The following is a 21,013-nucleotide window of genomic DNA, read 5'->3' on the forward strand; positions in this document are numbered from 1 at the left end:
GCAATGTTGTGCCAAATGAGAGCTCCAATCTTCTCCCCTACTCAAGGCAGGGACTCCAGTTGCGCGGTGCAACTCTTGTTTAGTTATTATTTATAGCTTTATTAATTACTTATACTATCTATACTTGATACCTATTTGCTGGAAATGAAAGTGGCAAGCCACAAATATATTAATATTAACATATATAACTAGTTTGATAGCTAATCGGAGGAAGAACCAACCAAGAACGCCTCCAATCCCAATTGGTGATACAAGAAATACAAAATCTTATGGCTTCCCTAAATACTATTAAATACCTAAATCTACTAATCAAGGGGCCAAAGGGGCCTTATTGATATCTATTGTTATTAGGTTAATTATTTTATATTAATTTATTTAACTACACAACTAACATTTTAACCCATATATTGATTTATAATTATTTTGTAATAGCCAATAAGCCCTTCAATTTACATGTATAGTTGTATTAAATGATTATTACAAATAGGGACATCTATTATGGCTTAATATTAAATTTCATTATTAGTAGGGGTATTACTGTCATACCCTTCCAAAATTGTTGCTCCTCAAGCAATTTTGACTTTCATTTTCTTTTGTTAGCTCTATTCAAGAGTATAACCAGGAGTTGGACTAATCGGTAATTGAACATATATTGAATGTTATGAGTGATTCCACTTTGATTGTTTATGTGGCAATCAAATTGGCGAACATGATATTACCAATAATCTGATCATCATGATGGTTCAGAACATTGCACCTTGGTGTTCTTTGTTCTCTAGGTTCAACAAATTAAACATGATTTCCATTATCGATCTCATAGAATAGTTCATGTTTTGCATTTTGATTTAGTACTAATCTTTGACTTGTGTTTATGTGATTTGTATCATCATCTGAATCATATTCAAAAGTACTCTTGTACTAAAATCTTTCATGAATTCTTACATTTGCCATTTCAACAATTTTCTTTAGCCTTAAGTTATAGCATCAATAAACCTTACTTTTAGTTGAATATTCAAAAAATATACCTTCATCACTTCTACGATCAATCTTTACTATTTCATCATCTTTTTTCATATAACATTTGCTTCCAATTTTTATGAAATATTTATCAGTAGGTGTATGATCAAACCAAAGCTCACAAGGTGTACCTATTCCTTTTCTAAGTAGAACTTTGTTCATGGTGTATACTATTGTATTTATTGCTCCTCTCCAATGTACATGTGACACTTTACCTTAAAGAAACATTGTTCTAGTTGCCTCACAAACTGTTATATTTCTTCTCTTTGCTACTTCATTCTAGCGTGGTGTTTTAACTATTGAAATTTTCCTTTAAATTCCATTATCCTCACAATATGAATTGAATTAATTAGATGCATATTCTCCACCTGTTTCGAACCTTAAACATTTTATCCTTAGTCCCAATTCATTCTCAACTTCATTAAGGATCTTGAATTTATCAAATGCCCTGGATTTCTCTCTCAAGAAAGTAACTCACATCATGAATAAAATCTCTCACCATAGAATGTTCTTATCTTGGTAGGTCCACATAAATATGTGTATCTGAAGTAGTAAAAACTTTGCTCTGAAATGTACTCCTTTTCTATTTTTCCATCACACATTCTTTTCACATCATGTTAGAGGGTTTTACAATCTTAGGTAGAGCTTTCTCGCATTGGAATTACTAACCTTCACTATATTATCAAAGTTTATATGGCACAATTTCTTATACCATAACCGTTATCAAATTTTGCAGTAAAACAACTTATGCTGGTGGTTTGGCAGTGAATCAGTTATGCAATTAAAACAAATTGCAATATCTCTATTAATTTTAAAGTATGTAAACACTAGATTCAACGACCATAGAAACATAACCATGAATAATAACACCAGATATGTTAATTAGGGAAACCCTTGATGAGAGGGAAAACCCCAATGGGAATGATGCCCACAAGATGATGTACTAATATAGAAGTTCCTTGTGAAATGATAGACCCTGTTAGGAGTTAATGAAATAAAATCAATACATATGAGTCCCTGTTAGGAGACTTTGAATCCTAGTTAGGAGATTTCAACCTTGTTAGGAGTTGAAAGGTTGACAATTGAACCCACTGTCCAAATAGCCTAAAAAATAGTCTTCACTAGACAATCTTTTGGATGAGCATACCCAAGATTTATGAACTGACTAAACAATAACTCCTTTGCCAATACAATTCCTTTGAAGCTCACAACACATTCCTCATCAATCTCTCCTCTGATCAAAAAATATTCACATTCAAGTTCACTCATACAATAACTATCCACAATGGATACCACATATGATCTCATTGATAAAAAACACTCTCTACCATAAGGAAATAACCTTTCTTTTATGCCAAGTCCTAAAGTAAGTTACTGAGGCAGCTTTGAGGCTTTTCCAATTTGCAATAATAATATAGAGCAATCTTAAGATATTACAATACACGTTATATTATGATTTCACACTTTTCAAGATTACCAACAAACTGTCGGTGCACAGTCTTCATAACTTTTCACACTATGATTTTCTGATTAAGCCCTCTTAACCAAGGCATCTCTATTATGTCTTAGACCTCTGTCTTAGTCCTCTTAAGCTAATTCCATCGCTATGAGGAGATAGAATCAAAATAATAGTACCCATTTTTGAGAAGCATTGTTTGAAAGCTATCTTCACTAAAATTCTCATAACTTGAACTAGTCTTCATTTTTGAGAAGCATTGTCTGAAAGCTATCTTCACTAAAATTCTCATAACTTGAACCAGTCTTCATTTTTTTGTATGTGCTCATAGATTAATAGATGTAGAATCTAGACATACAAGTGAACATATCCTTAAGTGCACATAAGATGATCTTTAGTCCTTGAAACACAGTAAACACTTCTATAACTTTGTCAGTCTTCACAAAATAATAATTATGTTGTCATCAATGCCAAACACTATCATGAATGCAACACATAACCACTAGATCATGTCTCTAGCTATGATAACATACTCCCCCATAGGAATATCATCGACATTCATACTAATAATCTCTCCCCCATTGACATCGATGACAAAGGTATCATTATGTCAATTCAAAGTTCAGTCATTTCCAGAATAGTTTGTTCAAGCTTAAGTGTCCAAAGACACTATTGAATTCCAATATGTAGAGTCCTTAATGACTCAACTCAAACACAAATACTCCCCCATAGGAGAAGCATCAAACATCCAGTCCAGATAAAGTAATAGTGCAATGCTACCAGCTGGAATGATGCAATCTCAGCATCAACTTCTCTGAAGTAGGTTAGGGCATAACCCCAAGCATACCTCTTAAGTACTCAAATGTGTCCTTAGCAAAAGGTTTCAAAAATATGTCTTCTATGTGCACCTTTGTGCTAACATATTCCAATTTGATTTCTTTCTTTGCAACTTCCTCTCTCAAAAAGTGATACTTAATAGATATATGATTTGTCTTTGAATGTAAATCTAGATTCTTTGACATACTATTATCACAATGTATGATAATTACATTGCATAAACTCTATTCCAATGTCCTTCAACATCATCTTCATCCAAATAATTTGATTAAAGTTATTTGCTATCGCTACATACTCTGCTTTTGCTATGCTCTGTGAAATGCAATATTGTTTCTTGCTTAGTCAAGAAACTGATCTTCCTCCTAGGAAGAATGCTCCACCACTGGTGCTTTTTTTGTCATCTACGCTTTCTACCCAACCATCATCAGTATACGCACATAAAGTAAAATCATGTGATTTGTCACACCATAAGATAAACTCTTCTTTTTTGCTTTCTTGTCATTTAGAAATTTTACTTCTTGCTATTTTTTGATATTTTGCTTCTGTTCTTCCTCCGGATTTCATCCAATTCAACCAACTATTCTACCCTATCTTCCATGAAATTTATGTCCTCAAGGTACTTCTTTGTGACAAATCGATAGACAAGTAACACATTTTGAAGGGATAGTCTTTCTTTCTTTCCATACTAACTCATATGGGGGATGTCATGTGGATTTTTTTATTGTGATCCTATCAACCCATACTGTTGTTAATTTTTGTGGCTTGCTGCAAATGTACCAAGCACTACCAAATGTATTGGTATGTGTGTTCCAAATAAAAACATTCTCTTATTTATATTGAAAATAAGTCATGAAGAGACATGTCCCTTCATTGAACATCTCTATTTGTTATATATATATATATATATATATATATATATATATATATATATATATATATTCTCTCATTAAACATTAAACTTATACCTCAAATTTAATGAACACACAGATATAAATTATATCTCATATATAATTATATATAGGTTTATCCAATAGAAGCTACCGAATATAAACATTCCTTCTAAGCTAGGAAGGATAAACACACACACACACACACACACACATTATATATATATATTCTCTCATATAATTATATATATTCTCTCATATAACATTAAACTTATACCTCAAATTTAATGAACACACAGATATAAATTATATCTCATATATAATTATATATAGGTTTATCCAATAGAAGCTACTGAACATGAACATTCCTTCTAAGCTAGGGAGGATAAACACAAGACAAATATTACACCATTGGTAATATTAGGAATGAAATATTTTAAGGATATATTTGATCAGAACATATCCACCATTTTGATATCACACTTGATATCATGAGTATTGCCCTTCAGAATATCAACATATGATATTCGCCAAATACTCAGAGTAATGACCTACAAAATATTAACATATGATATTCACTAAGTACTCAATAATATTTTATATCACATCTGATATCATGAGTATTGGCCTCCAGAATATCAATCTATGATATTCACCAAGTATTCCATAAGGTTTGATATTACATCTAATCTCATGAGTATTGGCCTCAGAGTATCAACATATTATATTCACCTAGTACTAAATAAGTTAATGGCATGCAAAATATCAACACATGATATTCACCAAATACCTATTTTATATCTATACAAATAACTCATAGACCGTCAAATGAATGACATCTAACACTTAATTGTAGATTTACAAGATATAGTTCATCACGACCTGTCTCAACATTTACATAAAATGCATATCATGATTTAAGTTATTGTAAGATCATCACCTTCCAATAACTTCAGTAGATACAAGTGATAATTATTTGGAAGTTGTGACTTCGTCACGATATACACAAAGGGGGTAGGCCCATGCACACATGAAATCAAAAGTCCTTTGATTGCTACAATTTCTAAATAGTCTATTTCAACATGTTCTACTCCCTCTGAATCAATAGAACATAGAGCATCAAAGGTTGACTGAACCATATCTTCTATTTGCTCCCTCTCTTTTAAGGCTTCATTTGATAAAGTGTCAAGACTCCCTTTTCCTGCAAGAACATCCTTGAAAAAAAAGATCAAGGAAAATAAATTTTCTAATACGTATAGAATTCCAATTAATAGGTTTAACACAAAAAAAATAAAAAAAATAATTTCTATTATCCATTATTAATGAACAATTTTCATAATGAAAATGACATTTACATAAATAAATAACGATGTATGTATCTTCAAAATAACATCATTTTTTTATCCAAATACATAATTAAGATAAGAACATTAGAATATTCCTGCATTGCGTTTGTAAGAGGGACTCACCTGTACCCATGGCATTCGTTGTCACTTACCTTTTTGATGTCCTTGTATGCCCACTATGGTTGCTTTCCTTAATATTGGGGATAGTGGTTACAAGGGGAGGAATTTTATGATTTATCTACACGATGCCTTATCCTTTGTATTATAATGTTTCACCAATCTATTTTGTGGTATGTATTAGTGGCTTAGCTAATTGGATACTGTAGTTCTGGAGTTCATTTTCCCTTCAGTATTGTATTTGCATATCTCATATATATTTGCAGTGGTAGATTACTTTGCTGAGTTGTCAATTTCTTTCATTCCATCGTTCTCTTTTTTTTGTTTGAATGTCCTCTCAATACCTTTTTTCTTTGTTTTCATTTGTTAGCTCCAGTGGTTCAAAGTCCACACCAGCACTGTCTTAGATTATGTAACTTAGTTGTTCCCACGTATCAACTGCTTGAACTATGTGCCCAAATAAACCTTCATGGAGGAATCCCTTATCCCACAGTCACTGTGTCTTACTTTGTCCATGTCGTATTTAATTTCCTCAAAAAAAAAAATCCAAGCCAGCATGTGTTATGATGTGGAATCTTGTCCAGTCAGTGATCGTCACGTAATAGGAAGTGCTTAAACATGTCAACTCAAAAATACGAGCAGTCAAACTAAACATGACAGATTCAGATCCTGCCCCCAAAATATCAGAAGGATGAAAACTTATACAAACTCGATAACTACAAGACATACATATATGATATGCGAACCTCACACAATTCACAATCCAGATTGGGTAATCAAGCGACTTGGTCTGCAAAAAGAATAACATGGAAGCTATTAATGACTAAACAAGCCATGTCATTGGTACCTGTCAAATGCAAGCTCCATGATAAACTTGGTATGAGAAGAATGTTGGTAGGGGTATAGAACATATGCATTGGCTCCACAAATCGCCACATTAAACTTTGGGATAGTCCAATGCCACTTCAAACAGAGATGACAATCACTCTCCTACCTGATTGCAATCACACAGTTCTGCTGGCGACCATCTTATATAGGATGCCAACATGCTTAATGTTGAAACCACATTGGTGATTGGATGGGGTAAAGAAATAGGAGTTGGGAAGATAAACAATTTAAATGAACAACTTAGACAATAAAAATCACATTTCTTCATTTCAGATGAATTCCAAAGAAGCTCACATCAAATCATCTTAGGAAAATGAACTCTCTTAAACTTTGCACTTGGAGTAGTTGGATATGTTATTTTATTTCTCCATGCAGACACGAAGACAAATCATACAGATACCAACAAACATGTATCATTCAACCATTCATATTTTTGCAATTGATTTGATAGGTCTGTAGCTTATTCATTTTCAACCATCCTTATTACCAATAGGCTTGAGAGTCACCTGCTTTGATATCATGTTGATTTTCATGGATCATTGCAAATTCACTAAGTACTGCTGGATGTATTAGTATGTGTGTTTCAAATGACAACGATCTCTTATTTATATTGAGAATAAATCATGAAGAGACACATTTCTATATGGGACATGTCTATTCGTTGATTAGATAATTAATATAATAATAAATTTAATCATTGTTATACATACACACATACACGCACACACATATATAAATTTCTCTCATACAATAATATACTTATATCTTAAGTATAATGAACAAACACACACACACATTATATGTTACATATAGAATTATATATATATAGGTATACATATATCTATCCACACACACACACACACACACACACACACACAAATATTATATCTCATATATAATTATATGTATAGGTTTATCCGATATAAGATACCAAACATCAACAAGTGCTAGATTTAACTCAGAGTCCCAAGCTCTTTTATTATTATCAAGCATCCTTCTAATTATCTTCAATATATTTTTATTGTTGGGTTCAACTTAGTGTTACCTTGTGGATAATAAGGTGAGGAATAAGATAAGGTAATTTCATAAGATTTATAGTGAATTCCGTTGACTTGAAACACATCACATTATCTGGTATGAGTTTATTTGGATTTCCAAATCTAGTTAGTATGTTTTCCATTAACAATGTTAGTACCACTTTGCTTGTGGCTTGCCTTATAGGTATTGCTTCTACCCTTTTTGTGAATTAATCCATAGATACTAGGATCCACCTATAACATCAACTAGATTTACTATTAGTTTCCCCTATAAATTCAATCCCCCATGTCTAAAAAAATTCCTCAATGTGTAGTGGTTTTAGGGGAAAAGCTTGATCAAATTTCAAGTTCCAAAGTAACTTTTGATAGTCCTCTCACTTTCTAACATATGTATGACAATGTTTGAAAATAGAAGGACAAAAATGCCCCGCTTGTAGGATCTTGTGAGTTGTTGTTTTCAGTGAAAAGTGTCCCCCACATACTCCTTCATGTAGTTATTTTAGGATGGACTCGACCTGATAGATGTCTAGATAGAAAAGTAGGATACCATCTTCATTTCTCCAATATAAGTCTTTTCAAATGAGTACATATCTTACTACTTGAAGTTTAATAGTTCTCTTTTGAGTGTCAGAAAAATATTCTTTATATTTTATGTGTCTCATGTAATAATGGATATATGTATACCAAATGCAATGTTCAATGCTCACCTCTAATTTTTTCTGATTCTACTTGATGTACTTGGGAAACTTCCAAATTTAAATTAGCCATGATCTTTGCAAGGCCATAACCTCTTATGAAGAATTTATCTAGATGTCTATGTTATATTCATGCATTTGGTTCATCCATCTCCACCTTCTGCCAATAGTCTCTAATTGTCTTAAAATATCTTTGACCCCTGCATTAGGCACATAAGAAACTACTCTTGCTCCTACAAGATATGGCCTAAAGGACTTAACTTCTTTCACCAATGCATACACTTTCTTTTCATCTATATCATAATTTAGCTTTGATGATTGCAAACTCTTTTTGAAAAATGTTATAAGTTTCTCACATCCCTCTTCATTCTTCTATAATATTCCTATTTCTATAGTATGATAGGAAGAAAAGAAAAACAATGATTTTTTTTTGAAATCAAGTGATTTAAGATTAGGGGATTCTTTAATGGCCTTTCTGATGTTGTCAAATTCTTCTAAGGCTTCATTAGTCCACATAAATTCCCCTCCCCGCCCCCTTTTATCATTTTTGCAATGGGTTTAACAATTTCAAAGAATTTTGAAACAAACTTCCTTACAAAGCTTATCTTCCCAAAGAATGATCAGATAACTTTGATAGTCTTAGGAATCTGAATCTTGTCAATGGAAAATATTATTTTTGGATATATCCTTACTCCCTCTTTGGATACAATATTCCCAAGTAATTTCTCCTCAATGACTTTGAAGTAACACTTTTAGGGTCTTAAAGCTATCTGATACTCTAAGACTCTTAATTTTTTTCCCTAAATGATTGTAATGGTCATTTTCCCCATTTTGAGTATGTAGTTGTATCATCTTGATATACAACCAAAATAATATCAAGTAGTCCATCATAAACCACATCGATGGCTCTTTTAAATGTTATTACTGCATTGCTAAGTCTAAAAGGCATCCTTGCATATACACAGGTTTTCTAAGGTGTAGTAAAAATTGTCCTATATTTCTCTGATTCTTTCACTTTCACTTATTGTGGCCTAAAAAACCATCCATCATGGATAATAATTTATTCCTAGTAACCTTCTTCAATAATGCTTCCATATTGGATAATGCATAATTGGATAATACAAGCTCCATCAAAATACATCTACCATTGATGCAAGAGCATCTTGGGTTGCTTTTCTATCCTACTCAGTGGAGGTGTGCTCGATTATGCTTGTGAACATGTTCAGTGACATTGTTGTTGATTGCTTGTTAAATGTGTTTTTGTCTTCATTTACTAAACGGCTGAATTCTTCTTTTGCCAAGTGAACCTTTCCTATGTTCGTCAATTGATTCAGTGACCCCTATTGATATTTTTCGGTGATGTCTTTCACTGAGTTGTTTGTTTGGTTCTTATTTGAGATCTGACTCATGTATTTAATTTATGTTAGTCATTAAATGTATTAGATCGATTATTGGGATGTGTGTAGACCGTCATTTGGTTAGCCTTCTCTGTATGATGATCTAGAATTGTCTGTAAGCCATTTTGGCGAGTATAAATAAAGTCTTAGTTTAGATCTAAGGGGTCATTAGAAGAAGAACAATAAGCTAGAAGTTAGAATTGGAAAAGAAGACTGTGGATCTCGCATGTTGGATAAATTTGATGTATATCTAAATCTTTGTACTTGGTTGTAACTTGAAAGGCCTCACAATCGGGCATGTCTGAAGAAGATTTGAAGAATCAATAAAAGACTTTGTTTCCTCTCTTTTCTGGCATTGTCTCTTTTTGTGTTGCTTCTGTTGTGAGATCTTTGCATTGATTGATAGGCATGGCCTTGGCCCTACCATTCATCTTTTTACCTTGTGTCAGGTGGTTTCAGAGGCTAGTTGTTTGTGGGAATTGGATTGTGGAGAGTCTTAGATGATTTAGGTTATAGGGTGGAAAATCTAAGTTTGACCTACAACTTGTAGAGGGTCACGATCTTGCAGAAACCTATTGTCAAAAAGGTTCGAGGTAGAGGAAATGCTGATAATGACATTATAGACATGTTATGACAAATTGCAGCCAGATTACATGTTGTTGAGATAACACAAAGGAGGGGACTACATCTTGATGATGTTAGTGATGATGAAGGAGCACCAAGAACACTAAACCCTAATCCTGAACCTAAAGTTGAAGAGGATGTGAAGAGACTATTAAGAGTTTTGTCTAGGCCTTCAAAGCCTATTGTTGAAGTTACAAGTTATGATGGTAGATTGGACACCAATACTTTGTTGGATTGGATTTATGAGATGGAGAAATATCTTGAATTTGAAGGCACTCCTAATAATTGTAAGGCAAAAATAGTAGGTACCAAATTGAAAGGTCATGCTTCTCTTTGGTGGGAGAATTTGCAAACTAATTGACAAAGAAGAGGAAAGGAGAAGATTAGAACCTAGTTGAAGATGGTGAACAAACTAAAAAAAGAGGTTCTTCCTTGCTGATTACCAAATGAATTTGTCGAGGAAGATGCAAAATTTGAGACATAAGGATATAGTGTGAAGGAGTATACAGAGGAATTCTATAGATTGGACATTAGATCTGGACATGTTGATGATGAGGTAGAAAAAGTGGCTAGATATTTAAATGGTTTGAGAATGACAATTCAAGATGAGATCAATTTTGTGAAATTAGATGCCTTGAAAGATGAGGAGATATTGACAAAGAAGCATGAGAAAAGACAAATAGGTAGAGGAGGAAGATTTCAAAGAGGTAGACATTGATCATATGGAGAAAACACAAAATTTAACAATACTCTGCAACATAAGGGAAAATCTAAATGGAAGAATGGTGAGAAAGGTAAAATTGAGTGGAAAGGTGGTATTTCCTATTGAGGAAGAGGTAGTTCTTACTAATGTAGTTATGGAAGATGAGGTTTTTTGTGGTACTTGTTTCAAATGTGGTGAACAAATTAAAACCTTTGATAATTCTAGAAAGAGAAATGAAGGTAGTACTGGACCTGAGGTTGGAGAAAATTTGATGGTAAGGAGAACTTTGTGTAATGAGAGAATTGGTGAGGAACCTATCCTAAGGAGGAGTCTTTCAGGACCAGATGCAAGATGGTAGGAAAATGTTGCAAGGTGATCATTGACAGTGGAAGTTCAATGAATTTGGCATCAGAGGAGTTGGTTACAAAGTTGAAGTTGTAGAGGTTGAGGCACCCTAAACCCTATCATGCTTCATGGATCAAGGATGAGTATAAGTTACTAATAAGTGAGAAATGTATTGAGAAAGTCAAGATTGGGAACTACTTTGATGAAGTCTTGTGTGATATCATGCCTATGGATTGTTGTCATATTTTATTAGGTAGACCTTGGCAGTATGATAGACATCTTATGCATGATGAAAGATTGAATCAATAAACTCTTTGGGCAAATGGAAGGAGGAAAGTATTGTTACCTTTGATTGAGAGTCCAGATGAGGTTAATTGTACTATTGTAAGGGTTTATATGGCGAATTCAAATTACTTTGTAAAAGATACAAAGGAGAAAGTTTTTTTACCGCTATTCCTAGTAAACTGAGTGTTGCTAGTGTTGACCGAGTTCTAACATAAGTTGGGAAATTGCTTACTGAGTAGCAAGAAATTATTTCTAAGAGTGTACAAGATGGTTTATTGCTAGTTCGAAGTATATGTCATTGTATGGACCTGATTCTAGGAGCTAGTTTGTTGAATAAATAACCCTATAGATTGACACCTACCAAGAATGAAGAACTTAACAAGAAAGTGCATGAGTTGTTATATAAAGGTTTAATTAGAGAAAATTTAAGTCCATGTGTTTTACCTATTGTATTGGCACCAAAGAAGAATGGCAAGTGGAGAATGTGTATTGATTCCAAATAAATTAATAAGATAATACTAAAGTATATATTTCCTATCCCTATGATGGATGATATAATGGATTGCTTGAGTGGAGCAACATATTTTACAAAGATTGATTTGAAGAGTGGATATCATTAGATTAGAATCTGGGAAGGTGATGAATGGAAGATTGCTTTTAAGATAAAAGAAGGTTTGTATGAATGGTTGGTTATGCCTTTCGATTTGGCCAATGCATCAAGTACTTTTATGAGCTTGATGAATGAAGTCTTAAAAAAATTCTTGGGCAAGTTTGTGATTGTGTACTTGGATGATATTCTTATATTTAGTAAAACCAAGGAAGAGCATCTTAAGCATATTAGACAAGTGTTACAAAGATTGAAAGAGGAGAAGTTGCTAATCAATTTGAAGAAGTGTTCATTCATGAAAGAGGAGATTGTATATTTGGGATTTGTAATTTTAGTTGATGGTTTGAAGATGGATCCTAAGAAGGTTAAAGAGATTCTAGAATGACCTACACTTGAGAATGTGGGTAAGGTAAGATCATATCATGGTTTAGCAAGTTTCTACATAAACTTCATCAAGAATTTCATTTCTGTTTGTAATTCTATGATTGAGACAATAAGAGGAGATAAAAAGGATTTCAAGAGGACACATGGACATGTTAAGAGTTTTGAGTCCCTAAAACAAAAGATTGTTGAAATACCTATGTTGGCTTTACCTTATTTCAATAAAGTATTTCAAGTTGGATGTGATGCAAGTGATAGTGCAATTGGAAATGTGTTGAATCAAGAAGGTAAACCTGTTGTTTTCTTTTGTGAGAAGTTGAGTGATGCTAAGAGGAAGTATTTTGTGTATGATCAAGAGTTTTATGCTATTGTTCAAGCTTTGAAGAAATGGAGACATTATTTGATTCCCAAGTAATTTGTGTTGTATATTGATCATAAGGCTTTACAATGTTTGGGAAGTCAACATAAGTTGAATTAGAGACATATGAAGTGGGTTGAGTACTTGTAGAATTTCACATTTATGATCAAGCATAAGAGTGGAGTAACTTACCGACTTGCAGATACATTGAGTAGATGAAGGTTTTTGTTAACTAAGATGAAGGTTGTGTTGGCAATTCAGTTAGGTTAGAATATTTTATGTTTTCATTTATGGCAACATATCATCTGTGTGAAGAGGGAAGATCATGGAAAGTGAAGTTGTGGCAGTTAGAAATTTGTCTAAGTACCACTTAGTTTATCTAGCATAAGAGATAGAGTTTTGATCAACGAAGTTTAATGAGACAACATTCACACGTGTGAAGTTAGGTATAGAAACTTGAGACAGTCATGATGACATGTTCAAGACCACAGGTTAGTACAAACATTACAAAAAGAGTTATGGACAAATTACCGATTACAAGAATATGCAAGCAAAATAAAGCAAGACATAGAAATGGGTATTTTGGGTTAAGGAATTATTTTATTTATGAAATAATTACTTAACTAATTTGGGATGAAATCCTAGATGTTAAATTTAAGTCAACAAAAGTTAATTTTGTATTTTGTAGAGTGTACAAAGACATGAAAGTTGATGGGGCAGATAATTTATAATTAGCAAGGTATAAAGAAAGATTGCTAAATGTGAAGTTAAGTGTGACATCATGCAATATTGATGTAATGATTTGTAATGCAAACTTTGATGTATGATTAGAGGACTATGAATTTTTTAATAAGCAACAAAAATAATATCAAATATACAAGATATCATCAATAATAAAGAGGTTTTTGTATCTATCTCTTTTTATTGAAGGAACTATGTTGTATATTGCATGTTTCGGTAGTGGGCTCGTCTTGCATACATTTTGTATTTATATATAACATATAATGCCCATAGTCTTCTTTATATTATACATGTTGAACTCTTTTAGGCCTATATCATACATGTGTTAGTTTCAGAGATAAATGGTATGATGTTATTTCACGACTTCAAAATATCATTTATGATTACATAGTTGATTATATTTCACATGTTGTCTAATGATTATGATTACTTACACATTAATGTTGCTAAAATGATTCTTAATTAGTAAATGTGATTGCTTTCATAATGATGTTGGATGATATGTCTTTAACAATGATTGTTTTACATTCATAGTAATGTATTGTCATAATTGAGCATTTGATGAGTTGACTCATGATTCATTATGGTACTTACCCCATACTTGCATGTGCATGGTGTGCATGTCTATTTTACTTTTTGTTTGACGTGTCTAATGTGGTTAAGGGAGGGAGTTGTAGTCACCTGCTAATTAGGATCTACATGATGTATCACTCCCTACCATTGTCTATCTAGTTTAATTGTATGTATGTATGTATATATATACATATATATACATATATATACATATATATATATATATATACATATATATATATATATATATATATATATATATATATATATATATATATATATATATATATATATGTATATATATACATGCTCGTCTTTTATGTAGGTTGCAGGTATTGGGCATTGACTTCCCTGAATTGATAGGATGAGCGTGCCCTATCACAATAACTCAATGGTAAGAATGAGAAGATAATGATCATGTCTAATCCCAACCATAGCCTAAACACTTTGTCTTGCAAGGAGGACTCGTATCTGACTCTCTACCCCTTTTTAAACCTGCGAGTTTATCTTTGTGTGTGTTGTTTGAGTTTGAGTTTTGAATGGTTTTTCTTATGTGGATTTGACTATGTTGTTTATTTGGCAAAATTTTTAATTATGATATTTAGATCAATCACATAATATTAGAATTATTAAATATTATTTAAATAAAAGGAAGAATTATGATATCAGGATATTTAATTAATTAGAAAATAAAATTAATTAAATTTATATATTTTAATTTAAAAGTGACGTAAAAAGTCTAAATTGGAAAATTGAAAAAATGATAAATTAAAATATTAAAGACTAAATATTGATTTATCATGAATATTTAATCAACGATAATAAAATTAGAGTTGCACATAATTAGTGGGCTTTAATTATTATTAATGATTAAACTAATTATATACAATTTAATTGCACATTAATTAATAATATTAAAATAAGATTTTTGAGTGGGGAATAAGTTATTTAATTTAAAAGAAAGGATATTTTTTAATTTTATTATAAAAAGATAAATCTATTTTGTGAAAAGAAAGTAAATAAAGAATACTTATTTATTTAATATTAAAAGAAAGGGAAAAAAGAAGAAGAAATTATGTATTTATTTTCCTAAAAAAAGGTAAAGTGTTTTTTTATTTATTTTAAAAATATAAGAAAACAAAGAAAAATAATTATTTTATTTTAGTTGAGTTACCTTATTTTGTAAGTTTACCTATTTTAGAAACTTTAGTTTTATTATTTTTATTTTTATTTTTTCTTTATTAAGAGGTCATTCTTGTCACTTCAAGAGAGAAGATTTTTGGAGAACAATAAGATAATTTAGAATAGAGATTTTAGAAGACATGTTACAGATTATGCATTCAGATTTTGAAGTAATTTTATTTTCCAAAGCTTGTGAGTGAAATCTACACTTGGGTTTTCTTCTTCTTCTTCTTAACAAATCAACTTGGTGTTTGAAGGTAAGAGTTGTCAAATCTCTTTGCAATTTCTATTGGAAAGATTGCATTATTTGTTTTATCTTGATTGTGAATTGAGCTTTGAACTTGACCGAGGACTTTCAATTTTTTGACAGATAAAGATTAGTAGAATTTTATTTAAAAATGCATTTATGACATAATTGATATTCTGAGAAAGTTTGTTTAGAAACCTTAGGAGAGAAGATTTAAAATGAATTATGGTGTTGGTATTTATAATCATTATTTTACCATTTTATATAAATTTAATTAAAATATATAGTTATATTATTGATCATGAATAAATTTGTTTGAAGTTATTTGTGTGTCAATTTGAGGGTTTGAAACATGTGATTTTGCTATAAATTTTATTTAATAGATTCTATAAAAAATGTAATGATACTTTTAGACACCTATTTGGATTTTATTTAACATATATAAAAATCATGTATGATTTTTTTGTACGGACATGGTCAAATATTGACTATCATGCTAAAACTAGGCCTATTTGAGCTTAATTTTTCAATTAGAGACACACGAACAATCACTTATAAATTTTGCAAAATATATAGTTAAGAAAATATCTTATTTTTTATTTTTAATAAGTCTATTATAAATAATTTTCTTGATTTTCATGAAGATCCAACAGTTCAAATAAAAGTTATGCTCTTTCTTCTAAACTAGTAACCTTCAAATCTAAATAGTGTTGCTAGGAAGATTCATATTTTACACCATTCAAATGAACTTTTTTTAGGACTAGTAATAATGAAAGATGTGTGAAATTAAACTATCTTTACATCAATATAGGTTGCAAATCTCTATCATTTCATATGAGATTATAACATTTAAATTACTAGCTGATTTACATAGAGAAAATGCATTAAAAAACTCACTGTTATGAACTCTGAAAATATTTTATCTTTATTGTTAAATATTATTGATTTAAATAATAATAATTAATTCTAAACTTATTATATAATTAACATATTGAATTTATCTGAATACAATGGAAAATTTCTACAGACCAGTGAATAGAGCAGGGTAGACTTTTCAAAGAAACAAAAGGAAAAACCCTAGGCGGAAGCATTCGCAGGGAAATTTTCCACAATTCGATGCTAATGATCAGAGTAGAAAATGGTTTCAATCATCCACCCAAAATTTTTAGAACTCAAAATTCACCATTGATATTGTAAATAGTTTCTCTGTCTTGGAGATATCTAAAGAAAAGCATCAATGCCAACAAAGGATTCAGGGGTCATGATTTCACTCTAATTCAATTAGAGGTCAGAGAACCACATTTTTTTATTCTCCCTTTCTATCTAATCTTCTAGGTAATCTAAAACCTCACTCGATTTTTACCATTGAAAACTTAGACAACCAATTTAGGGTTTTTAATTTAACCAAAAATGCCCATCCACATTTTGGTGATCGACCTATTAAACCAGTAGGTTTAGAAACCTCTTCATCCCTTGCATCAACCCATTTAGACATATCTAAGCCTTTTCCATCAATCGGTGTGAAATCATCACCTTCTTATATCCCTCTGCATCGTCGTCCCTCAACATTTGTTTCTTCTCCATCCACTCCTACGGTTTCTCAAGGTTCTCAGTCTCATGATAATCCTAGAGACAATCTTATTTTTATCTCCAATAAACAGGTAGAAGAAACTTGGTATGAATGCCAAAAGGGAGGAATTTTTTGTGATTTAGAATGGCCCCTTGAAAGACTTCCCTCTTCTCTCTGATTGGCTTGAAGCAAATTGCGACAATTAAGTAAGTATATTTCATTACTCAGATAGGATTCTCTATTTACAATGCTTGGAGGAATCTATAAAGAAATAATTTATTTTAGTCTTTGAATTTTTTTTAAGGGTCATGTTGTGAAATTTGTAGAATAGGCTTATGGTTTTAAGGTTGATAAGTGAGATTTTATGATTCCTACCTGGTTCAATATTCCATCTTTACCTCTAGAGCTTCTCCAAATAGATACTCTTAGATCTATAGGTTCTTTTATGGGAGAACTTATCGGTATTGATTCCTCATACCAATTTTGTAACAATGTTGAAATGCTCATCAAAACCAATTTCAAACAAGCTATACAGATGCACAAGAAAGTCACAACTAACAAAGCTACTTATGATCTAACATTGCAAATGTATGAAGGTAGAATATTAGAGATCATAAAATTAGATGATAACAATAGGATCAGATTCAAAACTATATCTCTCACCTCAGATTTTGGTAGCAAATTCCCCTGGATAAGAATATTGAGGAAAAGAAGGAACCAAAGATCAATAGAGTAGTATGAGGATGCATCCTCTCAGGAGGAGTTTGAATTTCAGATAGAGCCATTTGTATAGAAGGAGTAGTAAGTAGCTAGGTAGAGGATAATTCAGCAGGCAAAAGAAAGCTAAAATTAGTCATTATGGCTAACCATAAGGAGACTCCAGAGTCAAAAAATGATTTACATTCCAGAAAGAAACAAAAATCTAAAGGAAGGAAAAAGTCTCTAAAAAATAACAAGGGACTAAGCAATTATGGAGACAAAGAAGATCAACATCCACAGGAACAACAAAACATAAGGAAAAGGAAAAGGGAACACTCAATAACACTACAACCAAGCATAAGGAGACAGAGATCACACTCAATGAAAAAGACACAAAGGTTAATTTAAGTCACATATGCAAAGATGAAAAACACAAAGGGATTTCATAACTTCAACAAGCAGAAAATATATAGGATGATCAAGAGGGAAAGATAGAGGAAATGGAGAACTTTATGTTATTTAACTTTATTGGGGAAACTAATGAGGCAATTAAAATATAGGAAGATATGGATCAAATGGAACAGTGTCAGCCACAAGAGTTGGATAACATTATGGGAACTCTGGTCATAAAAAATAAATTTTGGCAAACTCCAGCTGCCACAATAAGCTCTCCATTTACACCTATCAATAATCAACAGAATAGGGAAAGGTATACAAAGAAAGCAGATAAGATGCCAGTAAAGGAATTTTAGGAATTCTTGAACAAGGATAGTACTCTAGATCTAGCATTGGATGATGTGAGCATATCAAAATCAAAAGAAGTTAGCCTAAATCATCTAAAGGATGATTTAATCCAAGTGTTATGTTCTAAAAACAATGATAAAAGTACGAATGCGTAGAAGGAAGAACTCATTCAGAGAATCCTCAAACTAGGGGGGACCAATTACACTTGTGAAGACCTAAGGAAAGATTTATTAAAGATTGAAAATGAGGACAATCTAAGACAATTTTAGATGAAAGAGCCAGGTTCAATCATGGAGCAAAAAGATAATGAAATTTGCAATGACAGCAAGCTAGAAGTAGATCTAGAATCAGAGAAGCAGTCTAGTCTCTTAAATTAGTTATTAAAAGAATTCAAAAATGAAGAATATACAAAGAACTCTGTTGACAAGACCTCTATTGTGCAGAAGGAAAAATCTAATTTAGATCAACTTGGTATTCATATGAATTAGGAAGGTATCAAATCTCCTATTTGTGGGAAAACAAAGGGTAAGAGAGGAAGAAAATCATTAAAGGAGCTTAGGGAAGCATATGGACATAATAGAGAGCAGCAAAAGATAGACCAAATTTTCAACAATGGGAAGGAGAAGTGCCTTCCTGAGTAGGTATGAAGATCACTACGTGGAATGCTAGGGGTCTTAATGCCCCTAACAGTTCGAGGTTATTAAAAAATAACCTCAAAGCCTTTGAATTTGATATTGTTATAATTTAGAAAACTAAATTAAATAAATTAGAAATAGTTAGATTAGATAAGATGCTAGGACTGTGGAGTTCTGTATTTCAAGAATCGATAGGGGCTTCAAGGGGTTTAGGGATTCTTTGGGATCCTAGGAAGGTCAGTATAAACACACTAAATATTAGTAACTATTGGATTGGCGGTAGTGTACAAAGCTTAAAATCAGATCTTATATTTATCCTCATTAATGTTTATGGTCCAATTAGGTGCGCCATTAAAAAAATAGTTTGGGAAGAAATTGGCCTATTTATGAATAACCTTAAGGGCAATCTGTTTGTATTAGGAGGTGACTTTAACACTATTTTAAATATCAATGAAAAGATAGGTGGTATTCAACAACTATCACAAGCATCCAAAGATTTCAAAGATTGGTGTCTATGGCATAATTTGATTGATATCCCAATGAGTAATGGGATTTACACTTGGAATAATAAGAGAAAGGATTTTGCATATATTGCCAAAAAAATTGATAGGTTCTTGATTAAAGCTGATTTGGACATTAATAATTTAAATATTCAATCCTCAATCTTGCCTATTGCAGGGTCTAATCACTTTTCGGTCAAATTTGAATTTATCAAGCCTCACAAGCCTACTAGGAATCCATTAAATGTGAGAAAATGTGGTTCATAGACCCAAACTTCATCAATAATATTAAAGAATGGTGGGCTCAGGATGATTTTTAAGGCTCAAAGATGTTCGATTTTGTCGCCAAATTGAAAATGCTCAAAGAATGAATACTTAGATGGAATAAGGAACAATTCAATAACATCTTTAAAGTAAAATTAGACATAGAAAATCAGTTGAAAGATTTAAATTCAAAGGTAATCAGTAATGGTATGAACAATGACAACTATCTACTAGAAAAAGACTTATTAGCTAGGCAAGAAGATATACAATCCAAAGAAGAGTTGTTTTGGAGACAAAAATCAAGAGAGAAGTGGCTTGCTGAAGGGGATCAAAATACAAAATTCTTTCACAACTCCACTTTATACAATAGATCAAAGAGCAGAATAACATGTGTCAAAAATCATTTGGGTATTCTAACTAACAACCCAAGTGAAATTGCGGATACCTGTGTCAAATACTTTCATAATATTTTAAACAATTATGAAGGTTTGAATGGAACAACGCAAGACAATCTTCTTAAAGTGATTCTAAAAATCATCACACTCGAAGATAATAAAGTTTTAAATAAACCTATAACATTGGAAGAAGTCAAGAAAGTAGTTTTCGATATGAGTCCAGATAAATCCCTGAGTCCTGATGGCTTTTAGGTCTTCTTCTTCCAAAAATGATAGGATAAAGCTATTGAAGCTTCCAAGAATGGGGGTGCTCTGTTATCAGAAAGTAATCACTCCTTCCTCACGCTGATCCCTAAAAAGGCTGAACCTATGACTTCGGGTGATTTCAGACCAATTGCACTCTGTAATATTGTATACAAAGTTTTTTCCAAGGTCCTAGTTAATAGGCTCAAACCTATCCTTCCCAAAATTGTTTTAGAGGAA

Source organism: Cupressus sempervirens, chromosome 1 (assembly GCF_028749045.1).
Source record: "Cupressus sempervirens isolate cs-2001-9-10 chromosome 1, ASM2874904v1, whole genome shotgun sequence".
In the NCBI taxonomy this organism is placed as follows: domain Eukaryota; kingdom Viridiplantae; phylum Streptophyta; class Pinopsida; order Cupressales; family Cupressaceae; genus Cupressus; species Cupressus sempervirens.